The following is a 14,998-nucleotide window of genomic DNA, read 5'->3' on the forward strand; positions in this document are numbered from 1 at the left end:
TATTGACTTTTCTAAGTAGAACAGTCTGTTTTGCTGTCTTTGTAGCATGGCAAAACTTGCATAGAAATACCAGGGAGCCCTACAACTGGAGTCAGAGGAACAATTCTAGCAATAGTAACACCTTCATGTGCCTAGTGACAATGCTAGGGTGTGCTTCTAGATGTAAGCAGCTTTTGAGCATGTTGCAGCTCAAAACAGGTAAACAATGTACCCTGTATATTTATTGTAAAAAAGAAGATCAACTGATAGAAGATTGACCATGATTGATAGTCATGGAGCCTCCTGTCATTTGCCTCAGGTAGAAATAACTCTTTGTTAACTTGGAGGGAACGTATTCAACATCTGAAGCACCACCAGGCTGAAGTTGATGTGTCAGTGCTCTTTTGGAACAGTATCTGCTAGGGACATATGATGTTCTGGTAGTCTGATAAGAAAGATGTTACAAGAAAGGCAGGCCGGTATTGGCTGCAAACTCTCCTCTATGACATCCCTCTAGGTATGTTTTGGAGTCACTGGAATAGTTAGTATTGGACAGGAAGGAGGCTGTCCTGGTTTCAGCTGGGATAGAGTTAACTGTCTTCCTAGTAGCTGGTACAGTGCTATGTTTTGAGTTCAGTATGTGAAGAATGTTGATAACACTGATGTTTTCAGTTGTTGCTAAGTAGTGTTTAGACTAAAGTCAAGGATTTTTCAGCTTCTCATGCCCAGCCAGCGAGAAAGCTGGAGGGGCACAAGAAGCTGGCACAGGACACAGCCAGGGCACCTGACCCAAACTGGTCAACAGGGTATTCCATACCATGCGACGTCCCATTTAGTATAGGAACTGGGAAGTGGGGGCGGGGAATCGCCGCTCGGGGACTAGCTGGGTGCCGGTCGGCGGGTGGTGAGCAATTGCACTGCGCATCATTTGTACATTCCAATCCTTTTATTATTGCTGTTGTCATTTTATTAGTGTTATCATTATCATTATTAGTTTCTTCTTTTCTGTTCTATTAAACCATTCTTATCTCAACCCACGAGTTTTACTTTTCCCGATTTTCTCCTCCATCCCACTTGGTGGGGGGGCAGTGAGTGAGTGGCTGCATGGTGCTTAGTTGCTGGCTGGGGTTAAACCACGACAGAGGCATACCTGGAAAGAATGGTTCCCAAAATTTCTGCATGATTCCTTCTCTTTAGAGGCCATACAAATTGTTCTTTCTAGTCTATGTCCATGGTAGGTAATATATCAAAGGGAGGGCAAAACCACAGTGGTGCTCTTTGAAAGCTGTTATGTGCTATTGCAATTTTTATCTGTTCACAGTGTATATGCATCTGCTTGAAAGATGACTGCTGTATAGCCACTCCTGTGCAGGAAAAGGCTGTTTATACCTGATTTGATCCTTCCATATAAGGTGCTACAGGTAGGCAGAAGTCAGTGATCTGCTTGCTTCTCCTTGCAGTGAAAAAACAAATAGGTCATAATCCCGGTTCCCTCAGGCAATTGCAAAACTTTACCTAATAATAAGAAATTAGTAGAATGACCATAAGGATCGAGAGCCAAGAGTAGGCAGCTGACAGCCACTCCATCTCCTTCTCATTTCCCCTAGAAGACCAGGAATATCTTCATTGTTTCAAGTGAATTTCTTATGCTTGCAGGTGTCAATTTGAGATTTGTTGCATTAAAGAGAGCTTAGCCTTTGAATTCCTTGTGTGTCACCAGCATGCCTTTCTTCTAAGTTGGATTTCATTCTTCCAAATGAAGAGAGAGTTTTGCACATTAAGTGTCTTGCAACTTTTCCTGACATGTAGGGTACTTCATCATAAGAAAGTGCTTGTAGTTATTTGGTATAAATTCATCAGCTGTTATTTACTGGACCTTACAAATGAGTGAAACTACATTCTATTGCTGCATGTTTATTTGAATTATTTGCAATACCTTCACACTTCTGGATAAAGTATCTCTTCCAGCTTCAAAATAGACATGATTGCAGCAGACTTGATATTGGTAAGAGGGATAAACACGAGAAGGGCAGAGGAATGACATGCAGAAGCTCTGTTTAGTCGGTGGATGGCAGAGCTAATTCTTAAAGAAATTGTTGTGCCAAGGAATTTTGTGTAGCCCCATCACAAACTGTAGTTATTCAGCTCATAGTGTTGGATGCATGGCTATTCATACTGGAATTTGACAAACATGTACATTTCAGTGGTTCTTTTGAAATAATTAAAAAAAACAATTATTGTGATGGGAGTGTAATAAGCTATGCCAACTTTCTGATTGGAAAATAGGAAGCTGTGTTATGAATTGCCTGGAGAAATACAGAATTTCCTTTCTTCTTCACATCACGAGCAAGTGCATCACCTACATACAGGGCAGAGATACAACTGAAGTCCAGATTTACTCCTATAGCAATTTTGAGTTAAGAAGTAGACCTGCTTTGACCACCATGTCTCAGCTGTTTCCATGTTCATGATCCCAAGAACAGAAAGATGCTTTAGAAGCTTTGCTAGCCACTTTTGGCAGAAAATTAACCAACACTGAACTCCTTGGTCATGATTGGACCAATTCCATTACTCAAGCTCATTCTTTAGTGCTTTTTGGGACAATTTTCCATTGCATTAGAATTTTTATTCCATGCTGTTAATAGGTAGACATAGATGCTCTTCTTCATTTTGGTGTTGTTCCCAGTTTGGGTGTTTTGGTGTTTGGTTTGTGGTTTGTTTTTTTTACCTTCCAACCATGTGATGTTAAAGGTTTGCAGTGGAATGGTAAGAACACTGAAATGTTTTGCAACATTTCAGGAGGTACAAACCAGATAAAGCAAAGAATAAAGATAAGAAGAGACCTGGCCATATGGATCTTGTAGTGCCTTTAGGCTAGATAGTTTGACCACCTCAATAGAGGGGCTACTATCAACTCTTCCTCTTCTTTCACTTTATGTGGGAATGCCATCCCTATGGCCTCCCCTTTCACAACCCTGCAAGGGGCTGGGGCTCCCAGGCTGGCCCATGAATTCAAGGTGATGCTTTTACCACAGTGGGTTGTTGTAGTGCTGCGTGTCCAGGAGAAAACTGGGTGGAATGTGTATAGTAATTGTCTTTTGCTGTGTGGCAAATGTGACATGTTGGGAGAAAAGCAATAGACTGCCAGAGCCTCTCTGTTTCATTTGTTCCCCCTCCAAACCTGTTCTGCTTTTTTTGGCATATGCCTGTGATAGCTCTCAGCAGCCCCCAGAAAATGTCAGATATCTTGGACTGACTAGTTTGCCAGGGAAAATTATAGCTGACGAAGGGCTGCAGTCCCATCATTCAGCATGATGGAGGGGTTCACTCGCTCTCTGTTTTTTTAGAAGGTGGCAGGGAAGAATTACAGTGTCTGCCTGTGCTCCTAGAGTGGCAGGCAATATGACTTTGTAAGGGTTAGACAGGCAGTGCAAATGACAAGGTCTTGCAGGATGGAAAACAATTCTCCCTCATTCAGGAGAGGAAACCTCTTCTTAGTCCCCCTAGGGTAGGGAAGTCTGTCTTTCCCTCTCTTCTTTTAAGAAATGATTCCTCTTCTATGTGCCTAGGCTTATTGCTGTGGCATCCTATTAAAAGAGTCACCACACCTTCCTGTTACTTCCTGGTGTGCTATCAATACTTCATTTGGCCCACCTTTCCTGCCTCAAATCAGGTCCCAGAAACTACCTCCGCCCTCCTGCCCACAAAGTTTTTAGCACCCAGATGACATGCATGCCAATCCCCTGTGCCAAGGCTGAAGGCAACTGTTCAGACATGTGCTGCATTGTGCCAGAGGATCAATGACTGCTCATCCAGCTGCCTACCATATGCCACCTTAGGGAACGTGTATTAGCAGGGCAAGCCATTCAAGGAAGAGACCAGAAATGAGAACGTAAGGAACAGTAGTTAAATAGAAATGGGTGAGCAAAGCTGTTTTACAAACAATGAAACATTATTCCTGGAGAAGCCTAGAGCAAGAGCCTTTTGGTGAGGCAGGTGAGAAATAGTGGGTAATGGTGTGCCTGGCAGCAGCAGCGTAATGAGGGAGTGAGGGGGCTTGAGGCTGCCATTGAAAGAAAGAGTAATGGGAAAGCAGAAACAATTAAAAAACAAACCAGCAAGGCTTTGTAGAAGGCACAGAAGGCTCAGAAAGAGCAAGGGGAGAGAAGGTAAAGCAGGTAAATAATGAAAAGAAGGTGCAAAAGAAAAGTTAGATTGCTGAAGAAGATGCGATATAGTTACAAAGGCCTGAGGGATGGCATTCAGCAGTAAATCTGAAGATACAAAAGCTACTTGACTCATGGCACAATAAGCATGTCATGGTGTCACATGAGTGTTATGGATGCACGACTAACCAAATCCAACAGGAGTTAACACTCAGATTTATTCTTCAGCAAAAGTTAGTTAGAAGTCCGGTAACATTTTATAAAACCACAGGCTCAATGATGTAAAGAGAATTAATACTACACGGCCGACTTAAGAATCCCCAAGATTTAAAGTGATGGCTCAAAATGTGCATATCACTCACCTAAAAGCTGAGGGCTCTCTCCCTCAAGGAGTTACCTCGGGCGGTGCCCCGACCCGAGGGGGAGTCCCCGACTGCAGACCCGCTGCTCCGAGGAGGACTGCCCACGTGTCCTCTGGCAGGACCCCGTTTATAGCCCTGTCGAATCTGACCTGTGGGCATTTAATTCTATTGGCTAGGAGGGTCACCTCAGTGTACCTGGCGCATCTCAATTGGCCAGTTCAAATTTCAACCTGCAGCCTCCAGGGTTTCCTTCCCCTTCTCCCTTCCTGGAGAAGTTTTTTTTCCTGCTGGCAGGAGGAGGAGGGGGGAATGCACTGTCACAATCCACCCCGTGACCACAGTTATGATTTGACTGGTTTCTTTGGAGTGGTGGTACAGTCACCTCTTGCCTCCAAAGTTAAAAGGGGGTGCAGTCTGGTGAGTTTGATGCTCATTGTGGGTCATCATTCCCTTCTGGTCTAGAATTGAAGTGGAATATCGAACACAGGAATATTCAGTGTATGGACAGTTTTAAGGGAGTATACTTAATCGTTAGTACAGGCTTCACTACCAAGCGTTTGATAGAACTTATTGCAATATAGATTACAGTAATCATAACTACAAGCATTATTAAAGATTGGAGAAGGCTGGTTGCCGACCCCATGAAAGAAAATCCAAACATACCAAAACTTTTCTCAACCAGTTGGTCTCTGGTGCAGAAGCAATTGCCTCCGGGTCTCTTGCCGTATTCTCTTGTTGATTTAGTCTTGAAGCCACATTGACACATTTGGAGTGAACACAGCAGTTGTCTATTGACATGTTCAAAACTTTACATATACCCTTCTCTTTCTTTGGCATTTAATCCAATACAGCCCAATTTTTGGTAGTCATTTTACCAATATGTTATAACCGATTGTTTGAGAGTCCCCAAATTGTTAGACATAGCGTTGGCTAAGGTTGATAGCTGTAAACTCAGCTCTAGGGTGCTCTATCGATGTTCCTCGAGTACGATACACAGTTGCCCCCATGGAATTTCAGGGCATAGCGTAGTACCATTCCAACTCCACCCCATGATCCCATGGGTTAGTTGGAGGATATAGTCACATCTGGTGTTTCATACTGAGCTAGCATTTACTGCACCTGGTGACCAACTATAAACAACATGAGTATAACCTCCTCCCCCATCCAATCTGAACCTCCAACTATAATTGTTACATTGCTCTCATGCGAGCTCAAGGAGTCGCGATATATTAATGTCCATCATTTTGCCACGACATTATCATCCAGATCTTCACCATCCACGCCTGTCACCGTCATCACTGTCAGCAAAAGAACTGGAATGACTCGTTCCTTCATGGTCCTGTAAAAAAGCACAAACTAGGCCTCGGTCTTAAAACTGGGTCACAGGGTTAGAAGTCTGGTATTATCCACCGGGCACTGATGTGGTGAGTCTTTCCACTCCTGTGAGATGGTCTCAGAAGACCAAAGTCAACCTGCCATGTGCTCCAAAGAGCCTTGCCTTGTCTGATATGCTGGGCCGGAGCTTGGTTTGGGTGATTAGCTTTAAGCCTTATTCAGCATTGCGGGCAAGCTGTAAGAATTGCTTCACAGGTTTTCATAGACACTGGCCAACCCCAAGATCGGCATTCATAATAGAGATCTGCTTTCCCTGAGTGGCTTCGTTTGGTATGCAACCATTCTGCTAGTCTGTCCGAATCTTCCTTCTCACTGGTGACCATCCTGATTTGGGCCAGGTGGTCCACCTGCTGATTCCATTTCGCAGCTGGGGTTCCATCCCGAGCATGTCCCTTCACCCATCCCACCTTTAAAGGTCGGGATCTCCCTATTGCTAGGAGACGCTGCCAGTCCTCTGTCCTCCACACTTTCGCATGACCTACTTCCCACTTACTAGATTCCCACTGACATATCCACTCTGTAGCACCCTTAAAGGTTGCGTAAGAGTCAGTATAGACGATGGTAGCACCATCCTCTACGGCCAGTAATAAAGCCTGTAGTTCTCCTACTTGTGCACTACCTTCACCCTCTTCTTCGACTTTCTTCCCAGTACCAATCTCCAATGCCACTGCTTTATATTGCCATTTTGATCCCACTCGATGGGCAGATGCATCTGTGAACCACACTCCTTGCATATCTGAGCCTGCCATGAATTCAGGTGCCTCCTCAATCAGAGAAGGTTGACCCAGCAAGGTTGGGTCAGGGTTTACAGGTTGCCGTAGTTTGAAAACCTTAGTCGGACCCTTCCTTAGTGGGAGCAGTTGGCTTATTCCTTCTAGCTATGCATACCATTTCCTAACTGTGGCCTTTTGGGCTACTCCCTCCGGAGGAGGTGACCCACTGAGGACTGAATTTAAGAGAGGGAAAGGACCCTGTACTCTAACATCCTGTGAGGTATGCAGCTTTTCAGCCTCTTTAACTGCTCTAGTGAGGGAAAGAGTCCCCTTCTCCCAATCTGAATATTTGCCTCTGTCTCTTGAAGCTTGCTGGATTCTGCACTACAGATGAGCATATATTCTCAGAAAGGCAGTGGGTTGGCATTTTGAAGGAGCAAGCATGGAAGAAAATAGAGAGGGCTCTGGCATTGCAGAGGGCAATATTTTGTCTATCTGGACAATTTCGTTTGTGGTGTTAGTTTTGTTGCCTTCAATGTTTAGAGTGTCATTGGGGATTTCTCATTTCTATGTGAAAATTGTAATAAAAATGTTAGAGGTAAGTTGAGAATTGGATTAAAAAGGTATGTGTTTATTACAGGATGTGTTTAATAAAAATCTGTGCGTTTGATATAGATGCCATAAAAGTCAGCAGAAAAAATTCCATTAACTTGGATGTGTTGTTCGCAGCTTTAACTTACGTGATAGTTCTTTTGAATGGTGTATTTAATGATCCCTAGTTATGTGCTGGGTTATAGTCTGGTACCAGTTTGAGGTTTTCTTGGGTTAAAGTAGAGATTCCATGATTTATTGCTTCTAGTTCAAGATGGTTAGAATACTTCATGCTATATTTGTGACAAGTCAATATAAATAAAAAGATGTACTAGTTTATGGGGGTTGGTAACTAACAAGAACGTGTATTTTAGATGTACATAAGTTTCAGTGGTTTTATTTGGATTATTTTAATTACATGTTATTAATGAGTACTGTTCTAGGTAAGAATACTGACTCTATGTGTTTGCTTCTTCCACTTGTGAATCTGGGAGCTCCAGCAGTCACAAGTTCTGCCATACGAGACTTGAGGAATCCATGCGACCTTCTAAAAGTGTAATTTTTCTAGAGATGAACAGGTCATAGCTAAGATCCCAATTCTGCTGATATCAATAAAAGTTTTCTGGGGCTTTTAATAAGCCAGAATTGCATTTAATTTTTCAGGTCTGACTTTTCATATCCATCAGTGGCCAAAAGTAGGTGCTGTGAATTCATCATATTGAACAGTGAAGCATTTCCGTTTTCCACTAGATTAACTTTGTCTTTCTGGCATAAACCTGCTTTTCATTAATATACTTTCTTCTTGTGGCAGAGACCTTATTACTAGTATCGTTACTATTGTTATTATTAAGCTGTTAGAGTCATCTATTTGTGCAGTAGAACATGTCCGTAACAATGTGATACAGTTAATATAACCATCTTACCTTGCTAATTCTGTCTTATTTCTGTCTTATAATTCTTCTGTTTCTCTCTCTCTCTCTCTCTCTTTTTTTTTTTTTTTTTTTTTTGAGTACTGATTAGGAGCTCTTGGGCAGGGACTGTCTTCAGCGGTATGAACATCATTTAGCATAGTGGACATGACTGCAAACTTTAGGGGTTACGTTTTTTTCAGATACTGATGTCAATGGGAAATGACTGCCTGCAGTGGCTACATGTAATATTAGCTTTTATATGTGATACTTTTTTTTTTTTATCAGCCAGTGGTATGCTAATTAAATTCTTATTGGTACCCTAAGAGGCTTGTGGCACTTGTATGTGGAATTGATTTCATCAGGCTCTCTCATATCAGACACAAACCTGAGGAGGTCTTTGGACAGCTTTGCTGCTGTAGTTGGCAGACATTAAAACAATTTCTGAATTTTTTTTTCCCCTGTGCATTTCCCAACTTTGAAGGACATTTGACCCACTCAGTGGGTGCTTAATATAGGAAGGTACTTCTCTTTTGAAAAGCACGTTAAATGTTTTTCTTTCCACAGTTTTCGTAACAGGTTATGAGCATGACAATTTTGTGTTCACAATGTGGCAGATTAATTTATCAAAAAAGAAGTAATTAAGTTACTGCAATCAGATATAGCCTTTTATGTCTAGTTCCCCATTGCCATGGCAGCTAATAACAGGAAGAGCACAGCTCCAGGTACTGAAGTTTGGGCTAGCTTGTTTTGTTCTTTAGTTGAAAGTTGTTCCCTAACTGTCCTGTGGGCAAAAAAGGAGTTTCCTCTCTTTTCATCTTATGATTAATTTCAGCTGTTTTCTTTGAAGTATTGTTCAAATGCTTCTCATCGTGCCAAAAGAGTAACTAAAAGCTGTCTTGGCGGGAAATGGGAGGGATAGAGGATGGAAGGAATGTTAGGTTCCCTTTGCTTGAGCTGTGGCTCACTTGGCTCTTCGGAAGTAAGGATAGGGCTGGGAAATGCTGGATTAAAGCTTGTGCATGCAATTGCTGGGCCTCTTCTGGGAGTCCTGGGGCTCAATCACCAGAATATGGCTGAAATTGCTGCTTGGAATACAGTTAGCTTTAAGGCAGGCTTATGTGCCCTACGTTCAAAAAAGTGAACAGCTTGACATTGATAGCCTACTGAAGTGTTGATTTGTTTCTAGCCGTGACATTATCTACCTGAGATCTTGCTAACAGGATAACGCACAAAGACCATCCTTGGTTCCTGTTGCTAGCCTGAACAGTGAAATAGGATGCCTTACCAGACAGCTATGCTGAAAATGCTAAGAGCAAATGCTTAGTCATGTATTAGCACAATACTGACCATGTTGCAGGAATATCAGCACTCTAGGAAGTACCAAACTGGTTGATGTTTCACCAAAAATCCAACCTTGAGCGCTATGATTGGATTCTCCATTGTGTTGCATTTGATTTAGTCTGTTATGTAGACCAGCAAAATTAATAGAAAAATTCTCACCTGAAAACAGTTTATATTTGCTTCTTACAGCTTTAAATGACTACGCAAATTGGGAGGCAGAGAGAAAACATGTTTTATTTTCCTCCATGTTTTGTCAATTTGAGAAAAATAAGAGTAGACACTGAAATCAAGGACTTTAAAGTCAAAAGATATTTTTTTCAAAGTTGTGTTTTCAAAGAAAGCATATCTGTAGCCCTTACTGAATTTGCTGGGAGCTCTAGGTGTTTTAGGATAAAGCCCAAGTTTGCAGATCTATTACTAAGTAATGAGTAATGGTGGCATATGATGAGAGAAGTAATTTTGTTTTCCTGACTTCACTGAAGTGTTTTAGCAGTGTGAACAGTGACCGGAACAAATGGGCAAGATGTAATCTATGTATGGAAGGAATTCATACCCTTTGCTGCTTCTCCATCAAGGAATTTAGATACTTGTTTTTTAGAAATAAAACAAACCTTTTTACAAAAGCGAGATTCAAGGTTTGAAAATTTTTGTGGGATTCTTTTTGTTTGTGGCTTTTTTGGTTTTTTGTTTTTTGTTTTTGTTTTCTTGTTTTGGTGGTTTTTGGTGTGGTGTGATTTTTTGAGGGGGTGGGGGTTTGAGGCCATCTGGATAGTATAATAGTAAAAGATCTCCGAGGCAGTAATTTCTCAGTTGCATAACTGTTAGCCCATAATGGCTATTATTACCATTAATTTATCATTAAAATATTTCTAGAAATGATAAAGATTAATTTGGTTTGGTTTCTGATAGGGTTGTTCTTTCCCATGTGCTTGTAAGTTTTTATTTATGAGAAAATGTGTTTTCTCTAAGCTTTGTATTTGCTTGTCTGTAATAGGGTTTGATGGAAATGACAATACTAGCAAAGCAGTGCTAGGGATGTTATTCCAGCTCTTCAGTGTTGCAGCTGCAAAAGAAAATGCATTTGCTAGAATGAAATCTACACCATGCTCTCGCAGGCCTGTGGAGAGTCAAATAAACATGTTAAACAACTGTAGCTCCATTTGCCAAGAATCTTCTGGAATTTTACAAGATCTGAGTTTCTGAATGAAATTGGAGTGTTGTTGTTTCTTGAGGAATACTCGCGTGTAGGAAAGACATCAGCCAGCTAATAATCATGGATATTTTTTGAATTGATAGCTCACTTGTACATTGAGGTAGCTAATATGCTGTAAACTCCCACTGGAGTGTGGGCAGATGTTGCAGACACTTAAGCTAGTGGAAGAAGCTCACTGCTGTGCTTTCAAATATATCGTTATCCTGAGCTAGCCACTGCATCAAAAAACAAAGAAATTATACTTGCGCTTTTATCCCAAACAAATGTTTGGGACCCTTCTCAACCTATTTCATCTGCCCTCACTAGAGCAGCCAGGAGATTTGTGACTGCTTTTCACCATCCAATTGTGGACAGTCACTTCTTGCACATCCTCTCAGACATGCAATATAATACACAGATCATTTGATCTGGGTTCTTGTTTGGGACGTGAAAGGGGAAATGAAGCCAAACAGAAAGGACTGTTGGATGAAAAGGTCATAGGTGCTTGATCTTAGATGGTGATTCTTAGCTTGCACTAAAAACCTACTGACCTTCTCTTTGTAATTGTATCAGAAGACTTTACATGGAGTAATTGCCCCAAGGCCTTTGTCACATATGAGAATGAAGCCAAGAAGAGGATCGAAAAAAGCCAGTGTAATGAGTGATTAGAAAAGGCTTTTGTGAGAACATGAGAGATGAGGTAGTACAGAAAAATGGAGTACTGAACAACACACCAAGCTGTACTTAAAGGAAAAAGGGAGGAAAAACCAAAAGTAGTGAGATTTTTAAAAATGAACGTTCCATATTGTATAGCTTTTCATGTCATGTACTGTGAAGAAAGTAGTTAATATAATGAAGTATTAGGCACCCTTATTTTGTTCAGATGTAATTATATGAAGCTTTAAACAAATGAGCTGTTGGAGTTAAGCTGTCAAGTCTTCAGTCTTCCAGATGGGATCACCTGCTGGATGTTTGGAGTCCTTGTGTTCTCATCACTTCAGAAATGGGAGGGAGGAAAGCACAGCACCTGAGTTCTCATTCAGTCAGCAAACTTAGCAATGAAGTTGATCCATTTAAAACTTAAATTCTGTGTTAGTTGCAACATCTGTGTTTTTGTAAGGTATTTAATACATCCTTTCATTACTGTTTTGCAACAAAGACCAGCATGACAGCTCTGTCTCAATACTGTGCAAAACAAAGGTGATCACAAAGCCTTATTTCATATTTTAAAAACAAATTAAACATACAGATGCCACCAAATGCAGAAGAACATAGAAACTACTCTGCTGGGTCCATCCAGAGTTTGACCTAGACAGGTAGCCTGGCTTTGACAGTCGTCAACTCAATTGTTTGATGAAAAACCTAAGAGCTGGGTGATCGTATGGCTGTATTGCCAGGAATATCCTCCCAGCTGCTTGTTGCTTCAGCCTTCCATGCTGACTCCTGAGTTAGGAAAGTTTTGTGTCCCATGATGATTTTCATTCATGTTTTTATGTAACTGCTCCCATTTCAGTTAATCTCTGGCAATATGTCCTGGACAATGAACTCTACAACTTAACTATGTTTTATGGAAATGTATTACCTTTTTCTTGCTCATACACGCTGCCCAACACTTTCATATGATGCTTCCCAGTTCTTGTATTAGAAGAGAAAATAGATAACTGTTCCTTATGCACCAGCTCTGTCCAGACTTTGTCGACCTCTGTCATCCACTGTCTCAGCCAGCTCTTTTCCAAGTTAACAAGCCCTGTGTAACCATTTGCCTATTGAAAGCTCTTCCTCATCTGCCTTGTCCTCTGCCTTTGTAGCCTTGGCTGACTATTTAATTACAGGCTGCCACTTTTGTCCCACTGTTTCTCTGTGCTATGAGGCACTAGGTAATAGCCTGGCAGGACTTTATACTTTACTAGTCAACTTTATGAATTGTTTTGCTCGTTTGAACTAGTTAACTTTTTTGTGAGTCAGGTTGGTCAGTGAATATCGCCCTTTTTCTACCTGGGATTCAAAAGCCAGCCTCCCTGAGGTATTCCAAATCCCTCAAGACAGTATGAGCAAGCTCATTTCTGATCGTGCTTGACAATTGGCAGGTGCCTGTTCATGTAGGAGGACAGTGATGGGCAAGATAAGGGTGGTAGGCAGGAAAGCAGAGAGTAAGGCAAAGGGCTTTATTTGCCAAGCTAGGTGACACTTATTTTTTTTCCTCCCTCATGCCATACAACTATCCTAAAGGATATTGGGGAAAAGGTGAGGACCAGCAGTGCATTATAAAGAGGTTAGGTTTGGCACATGTCTGCATTTACTCTCTTTTGCAAGATTCTTGCTCCTGTGCTGTATATTCTTTCATTTCTCAGTGTGTGGACTGCTATTTTCATGACATCCCTGGGCTCCCCACTTCTGAAGGACTCTCCATGTATTGCAAAAGATTGAGACAGATGAGGTACCAGTCTACCTTTCCTAGGGAATAACTGGAAAGTATAGACAAGGTGAAGGTCTGTATTTTTTTTCGTGGTATTATAACAGATAGTTTGCATGGAGTTTAAAATATCACATCACTGTCAATTCTGCTTTTTTCCTTTTTCGTTTCTTTCCTTTTAAGATGGCTGGTAAAAAAAGTCAACTAAGGGTAACTAAAATATCCTAACTATGCTATGATAAATTGTCCCTTTTTTGTTAGTGACTTAAACTTCAATAGCTACAGAAGGAGCTGGTAGAGAGAATGCAAAACTTAAGGATGGCAAAAAGCTAGTCAATGTTGCTGGCACTTGCAACATGTTGTAACGTGGTGAAGACTATTTGAGATCAAGCATCGAGGTGACTTAAATGGCCGTATGTGTCAGTAAGAGGGAAATAAGCTGTTTAGCAAGAGTTTATCCTGAAGCAGAAGGATGTATCCTTATCCATTGTAGGTGGGAAGCCTTAATAGGAGGTGAGGGCCTAAGTTGAGTGGGTCACTGATTCCTTAATAATAAGCAGACCCTACATCCAAGCATCCTGTGTCCTTTGTTAGGGCAGATATCTTGATGTAAATAAGGGAAGATCTAGTCCTCATGAGAGCTATTATTTATATGTCTATATATATGTATGATGAAAACATTAAAAAACATGAAAACTTAAAAAATTAGGCATATTGGTATATTTGGTTTTGCTAATGGAGGAGTTTTATGTTGCTCTGCACAGGGAGGAGAAACTTCGTTTAGCTCAAAAAGGTAAAGACAGGGAAGGGTGAAAGCTTATTACCAAAACTACTACTTCCAAAATGCCATAGATATGAAACAGTCCCTCCTCTGTCTTCTTTTAACAAAAACTGCATGAATGCCCTAAAGCTGAGGTAATCTCTTATTCTTTAAAATCCATTTCAGATCTATCTTTTTCTAGCATGTCTCTAATGTCAGTGATAGTATTTTGAATCATTCTGTTGTCTGAAGCTAACTGGGGAAGAGAGAGCTTTGGACCCATGGACCTTATAGAGTCTCTTAGGTAGCTCAGTAATTTGTGGGGGTCTGGGGTGGGGGTTGTTTGTTTTTAAAAAAACAAACAAACAAGCAAACAAACAAACAACCAAAGCAACAAAAAGCCCCAGGAAAAAACCAACTGCCTGTGTCCTGAAAAGAAGTTTGAGCCAAACTATTTTTCCTGACAATGGCAAAAGGTAATCTGTGTAACAAATGAAACAGGCATGCGGGACAGCATTCAGGCTGAATTTGAAAAATTAAAATCTAAGACCTGGCTTCAATAAAAGAGGCTCAGACAGTTCACCTAAGATGATTACAGAATCCCTGGAAATGACAAAATGAAAACCATCAACATCTACTTTTCTTGTTTTGGGAACAGTGGGCAACCCTGCAGATTGAGGAGGGAGTAAAAACACAGAAGGTAATATCCACTGGTAAAATCTCTGAATGAAGGTGACACAGCACTATTTGTCTTGTAAAAAGGCAACTGTTTTAATATCTTATCTAGAAAAGAGTAAACAGAAACATAAATTGCATCTGATGTTAAGAAAACCAGAATGGCCAAAATGGAGTTTGATAGGCAAATAACTGCTGAAGTTACAAACCTGCAAAAGAGACCTTAAGTATGTTATAAGCAAGATAATCTGTGAATGATTGAGTCTTCTGAATAAAAGGTGTTAGAGACTAGTGTGGGTAGAGAATGACATAGCTGATAAGCATTTGGCAAACTGTCCCTCTTTTAATGAATATTTTGTACTTTCTGACTCCATTAGCTCTCTCTTCACAAGATAAAGAGGAATGAGTATTCTTTGCCCTTCACATTGGTCTGTATGGAATCTCTCTTGCTTCTTGTAACTCCTAGCATGCAAAAAGCCAGGGTCTCTCAAGTAAAGGAG

Source organism: Aquila chrysaetos, chromosome 1 (genome assembly GCF_900496995.4).
Source record: "Aquila chrysaetos chrysaetos chromosome 1, bAquChr1.4, whole genome shotgun sequence".
NCBI classification, from domain to species: domain Eukaryota; kingdom Metazoa; phylum Chordata; class Aves; order Accipitriformes; family Accipitridae; genus Aquila; species Aquila chrysaetos.